This window comes from Mycteria americana, chromosome 2 (assembly GCF_035582795.1).
Source record: "Mycteria americana isolate JAX WOST 10 ecotype Jacksonville Zoo and Gardens chromosome 2, USCA_MyAme_1.0, whole genome shotgun sequence".
NCBI classification, from domain to species: Eukaryota; Metazoa; Chordata; class Aves; order Ciconiiformes; family Ciconiidae; genus Mycteria; species Mycteria americana.
In genome coordinates, this window is record NC_134366.1 from 74723855 (window position 1) to 74729854 (window position 6000).

Consider the following 6000-nt stretch of genomic DNA (forward strand, 5'->3'; position numbering starts at 1 on the left):
TCATGAGAATATGTTGCTCCTGGGAAGTGATGTGGCCAGCATGTTGCGAGTCATGAATTGCACTGATTGCAAGCACAGCTGGGAATCCTCTTCAGCCATTCCCAATTGCTTCCTTTCTCTAGCCTATTTTATCATTTGATTTTTTACTGGCAGAAAAAAAAGGTTACATTAAAAATAGGGCTTTGTTGCTTTTTCTGGCCCCAGCACTCCTTGGCAGCTGATTTCACTCTCTCTCTTTCCCTTTCTTTCCCTTTTTTAAAATCTTCATTTATTTGGAGAGCATCAGACCACCCTTCTCTGTCCAGAAAGTCTCTCTTCTCCTCGCTGGTCTGGCCACTTTCTGTGGCGATTCTTCTTTGTGGCAGGTTGCCCCTGTATCGCACCCCCTTTTCCTTTCCCATTCTGCCTCCTGCCCTGCTCTTGCATGTCCACCCATTTTGTATACAGGCTCGGTGCTGGAAATATCTTTAGTTAAGCCCTCTTATTGGCTTTCCTACAGAACTGGTAACTGAAACCCTGGCACTGTAACTCAGTAAAACCTTTTTGTGTTCTTCTTTGCTCCTCTTTATACAAAAGCCCAGAATTTTTCCCTGCAGGCTTGTAATTGTGCTGCCATTATAGGATAGCTCTTTTAAGCCAATCATCTGAAATGCCCATCTTTCTGTGCTCTGTGTTATTGTGTGTCAGAAAGAGCAAAGCTCCCTCTCTCCTTGCTGTGCAGACATCCCGATGCAGAAATTAGGCTGTGCAAATCTGTCTCCTCACAATCCAAACGAAGAAACGAGCCTTGCACCAAAGTCAGTGAAAAGTCTCCCACGGGCTTCAGATGGCTTTGAGTCAGATCCGAAGGGTGAAGCTGAGGTCTCTGCACCATTCAAGCTCCTCTGTAAACAAATTAATTGATGGGAATAGCGATTATTCATTACCAGGAAAAGAGTAGTAGCAACCTTGGAAAACTTCTCCTCATTCTGGGAACTGCATTGCAACAAGGGATTTGGACACTGAGCCCCGCTCCCTTCCCCTCTCCCTCACACATACCCCACAGCTGCCTCTGGCAAAAGGAGTCCTGCACTAAGCACTGCCTTTCAGCTCAAACACTTATTTTGCCTGCAGCCCAAGCAATATTTGACACATATTGTATCCTGTTTCTGCTGCGTCAGCAGTGTTGTGTAAACACGTTAGCTCATTGAGGCATGAAACTCACAATTGTTTTCCCACTTGCAAAACAAACCACGTCCAATCAACCCCGGGGACGAGCCTGTTATTCAGATTTCTACTAAAGCTGCTCAACACAAGAGAAGTAGTTAATAAAGTTACCACTCTCCTTTGCGATCCGTCAGCTGCCTCTGATACTATGAAGTGTTGCTGACATGGCAGGAATAGATGACATTGCCTTTCAGCAGCCCCATCCTCGTCCCTCTGAGGGGACTAAGCAGGTTGAGAAGACTGATGGGTTGTCTCTCCTGATGGTAACAGGGGTCTGGCTCCCTTTCTGTTCAGCACATAGCAGAGGAAATAAAGCACAACAGCACAGCCTACAAATCCTACCTAGACTGCTGCTAACGCTTGCTGCATGTCAGGCTTGGATGCTGGAGGGCTGATTGCATCTGGAGCAGGCAGAGGTGAGGTTAGGCAGATACGGGGAAGTAACCTGGGGAAGAAAGAGCGAAAGATCTCTCAGCTCAGGGAATGTGCACGAAACAAACCTGTTAGTGCATGCAGATCTGTTAGCTCGCAGAGCCTGCTCCAGCCAGACTGCCGTCCATTTCTGAATGTGGAGGGATGGGAAGCAGCAAGAGCAGTCAGGAGATGTATTTGCCGTTCTGCAAATGATGTATTTGCCGTATCTTACACCACAGCAGACACAGCATTTCAAAATGCCTTTTAGCCCTGCAGGCAATGAGAGCGTGGTGGCCTGAATTCATCCCACCTACCTGTGGGCACTGAACTCTTTCGCTGACTTGAGAGGAAGAGAGAGAGACTATGCAAACGTCGGATGGGAAGAGGTGCCCTCTGCCAGTACCTTCCTCTCCACGAACCGACTGAAGTTAAGCAGGACGCGTCTGAGATGATACGCACGTATTTTGTCCTCGGCGCTGACTTCTTTGCTCCCGGATTCAGTTCTAGGTTCTCGTTTTCCTTTATCACGTGTGGTCTCAGACAGAGTTCATCTGGGGCACTGGCTGAGACCAGCCGAGGTGCTGACAGCAGGACCCCCTTCGCTGCCCCAGCTCTCTCGCGGTTTGCGGTGGGAGGCTGCGGCCAGCGCAGCTCACGTGCCCTCCTACCTGTCGTTCCTCGCAGGCCCCTCTGCACACATTCCAGTTGTTCTGTGAAACAAAACAAACCGAAACAAAACCCTTCCCAAAGGGTCTGTGTAGGTAAGGAGACGTGGCCTTTGTGCAGATTCACCCGGGTTACATGCCACCTGCTTTCCCAGGACTGTCACTTGCTGTTAGTCTGGTGCTTCTGAAAGCCTATGGAAAGTATTCGTCCTATGCCCAGCAGAGTTTAGGGTGCATGAATTTGGGCCTTTGTTTTGGGGGAGGAGGAATGGGGAAACTTTCAACTTCTGGACATCGTTCCTTTTGTTAAATATCTTTTTTAATGTCAGCATATAGTCTCTTTTATATCTGACTGTCTAACAGCAATAGATTCTCTTTTTCATATCAATAAATGTCTTCGTACATGAGCCAAGAATATTGAATTAATACCTTTCACCAAATCAATATGAAATAATATCTTAATAAGATCCATCGGGTCTTTTCCCGTTATGATAGTTTAAGCTCTGATACTATGAGCTAATGAGTTTTAAACAGCCGGTTTGCTAATTGATATGTAGCTCCGTCATTTAGCCCTGGCCTTGACCCTGCTACCTCAACTGTCTCACACGCTATTGCCTAATAATTCCTCGGGGATGGAGGCAGAGGCTGCACCTGGTCGTTCTTTACTATCGGAAAGCACAGCCCTGGGGTCCAGCTGAAAGGGGCAATTACACGGAACTGTGACAATGTTGCGTATAGGCAAGCTGTGTTTTTCAGGACCTCTTACTATGCCTTTATCCTCCCGCAGTAAAATATATGGTACACAGTTTGTAGACTTTGTGCTCCAAAGATTGAAGGAAAGTATAAAATCAGTTACGTCCTGGGGAACAGTTGTTTCAAATTCATTCCTGCTTTTATTAGGCATTATTATTTATATGTCTGAATCCGCAACGTATATCATTCCAAAAGTGGGTAGGTTTTGCACATGCCAGAAAGCAATTGATGGCAAATGACTGACACTCAGAGTAAAATATAAAAGTAAATGGAAATCTTCTCAACACTGAACTTTTCTAAGTTAATCTGTGAAGCTTTACACATGTGGGATGGCAATAGAACTGGCAGTTCAGGATAACAGAATTGTATCTGGGCTGAATTAGACCCATTTACCATAAATTTATTAATTCAACCGCTGCATAGGGCAGCAAAGTCCATCTGAACATGTCATCTTCTCCAGCCAAGGATCATGAACTAGTGGGAAAAAATGTGAGGACTCGCATTGATTTTAATTAGATTCAGGGTTTAACCCCATGGGTTTTTCGTTAACTGGAAGATACATGTTGTACTTACATGCCCTTACAATAATGAATAATAGTTGTCCCAGCGAATCTGCTGAAAATACACTGATGTGATCTTAAAGAAAATAAATGCTGTGTTGCCCTGGCACATACAGTAGGTTCCCTCTTCTCCTGGAAAGTGGTCTGAAGTCTGAATGCCCAAAGGGGACTAAAATGGGCCTAAAATGGCTGCTCTAAAGCTCTTTACATAATCAGTGTAAAGATGCTGCAGTGCCACTGAGAATCAGATCCCCTACATTTGACAGTCAGATGATTACTGAATATTCTGGCGTACCTTTTCCTTCTAACCCCTGATTTGGTGACTAAATCCTCCTGGAAAGCCACGGGACAGAATTATCCTGCTGCATGAGGTAACTTTTACTTTGGGATCTCAAGGTATGCTTCAGAAATGTCAGGGGGTTGAGCTTCGGGGGTTCAGCCTTTTACAGTGAGCTGCTGGGAAACAAACACATTGCGGTCAAGTGGTAAATCCCAGCTAAAGGTGCACAATCTTCTGCGATTCAGGTCTTATTCTTTTAGCCTCACGATCAACTTTTGCTTTTAGAAACACTAGCGGTTAAAGCCTATTGAATCTTGGATGAACATTTACAAGAAGGGAGCATTTGTCCTCAAATACCAAAGGCTTTTGAAAAGCTCTGTCACTTCTCTCAGATGATAGAAAACAGCATTTGTGGAAGAAATGCTATTCTCTAATGAGTGCCTGCTTTAATCTGGAGCACACCAGAGGCTAAATAAACTGAGTGGGTTTAGCCAAATGTGCATACAGTTCACATAGGCCTTGCTCAGGCTAATGGATCATTGTTATGCCAGGATATAATGGATAAATTGGCAAGTGTCTGTCCCTTGCCAGGTTGATGCAGTCTCTGGATGAACCTGTAAGGCCACATTTGCTTGCTTTCCATAGTATTCTTTCTTACAGTCAAAACTTAATTTGTATTCTCAAAACGGTATAAAAAGTTCCAGAAATAATTCAAAGTAATTAAAAATAAAAGGGCAGGAATCTGGTGCCAGGGAGGGGAGCGTTTTGTCTTTTAGCCTGTTTTTGTGGATCCCGTTGTGCCAAGACAGAAAACAGTGAGATGTTCAAATATTAATAAAGTAGTAGCACAGCCAAATTAAAATGCCCCAATTCTCATAAGTAATGTTTCCAGCAGAGCACAAAAGAATAATCAAGCCCCCAAACTAGTGAAGGAGAATTTATGACCCACCATCTGAGCTGCCAAGAACTCCCTACATGCCGGCACTGAGCATTGCATCAAATCGCTCTGCCTTTAAACTTCACCCAACTCTGCGCTACTGAAACGATGCAGCACCACTCCTGGCAGTAGGAAGTCTTCTGCTGGCTTCTTGAGGTGGAGGCTTCTTGAGGTAGTCCCTTCTTGGGACTTACCTCTGTACCTGCACAAAGACGTGCAGCACAGTTTTCTTTAAAGCAGCAACTCTCAGAATATGAGAAGCGGCACAAGGTGTGTTTAGTGTGCAATCCCACATGATGATGCAGGGAAAAACAGCAGGTCCTGGGGCAATCAGAAGTGAAGTTGGACACTGAAACTATACATCAGTAGGGAAAAAATGGGATTTGGTTTTGCTTTTTTGGTTTTTTTTAAACAGCAGATTCAAGAGAATGTATGTTTCTTGAAAGTGCTATTTGAGCAACCAGCCCAGCTGTGAGAACTTAGATATTGGCCTACATGTGTTGTATGTGCTCATCCTGTGTGTTGCAGACACCTAGGGCATGGCGCTAGGTCTGAACTGGCCTTTTGCTATGGTTCAGGCTTGACTTTAAGTCTCAGCTATGTGCTGTGGTATCATAACGCGTTTAGTGAGTTTTAGCACGAAGTGAGGAAACAAAACCCCAAACACTGTCTTTTTAACACAGCTCTTCTCTCTGCTACTCCTCTCCCCCTTCCACACCTTAGGACATTAAGACAAATTGAGCTAACAGGCAGACATCACGGTCACCTTATTCTGCAATTCTAATGAATTTGAAACATGACAGATTTCTTTACATACTCTTCCTCTGTCATGCATCCTGGTTCACCTCAACTTATCACAATGGCATAACAAAGTTTTATTTAAGTGCCTTTTCTTATTGATTCGCTAGTCAGACAAACCTTTCTCTTTCTAGACTGTTTTTCCAATCCAAAACCTGTCCCACATACATTTCAGCTGCGATTTTGGCCCAGTTTCTGACTGGATATAGAAATGTTTTCTAATATCAAGCATCCTAAATGAAAATTTTGAAAGGCAGCACCTATCATTTTATCCCTAATCTACCCCTTGATAGATTTCTCTACCAAAGATCTGATCTCTGATCTCTCTCTAAGTCAGAGTTTGCCTTTTCCCAGAATTTTTCTCAGTGCTCATTTTCTCCCAGTGCT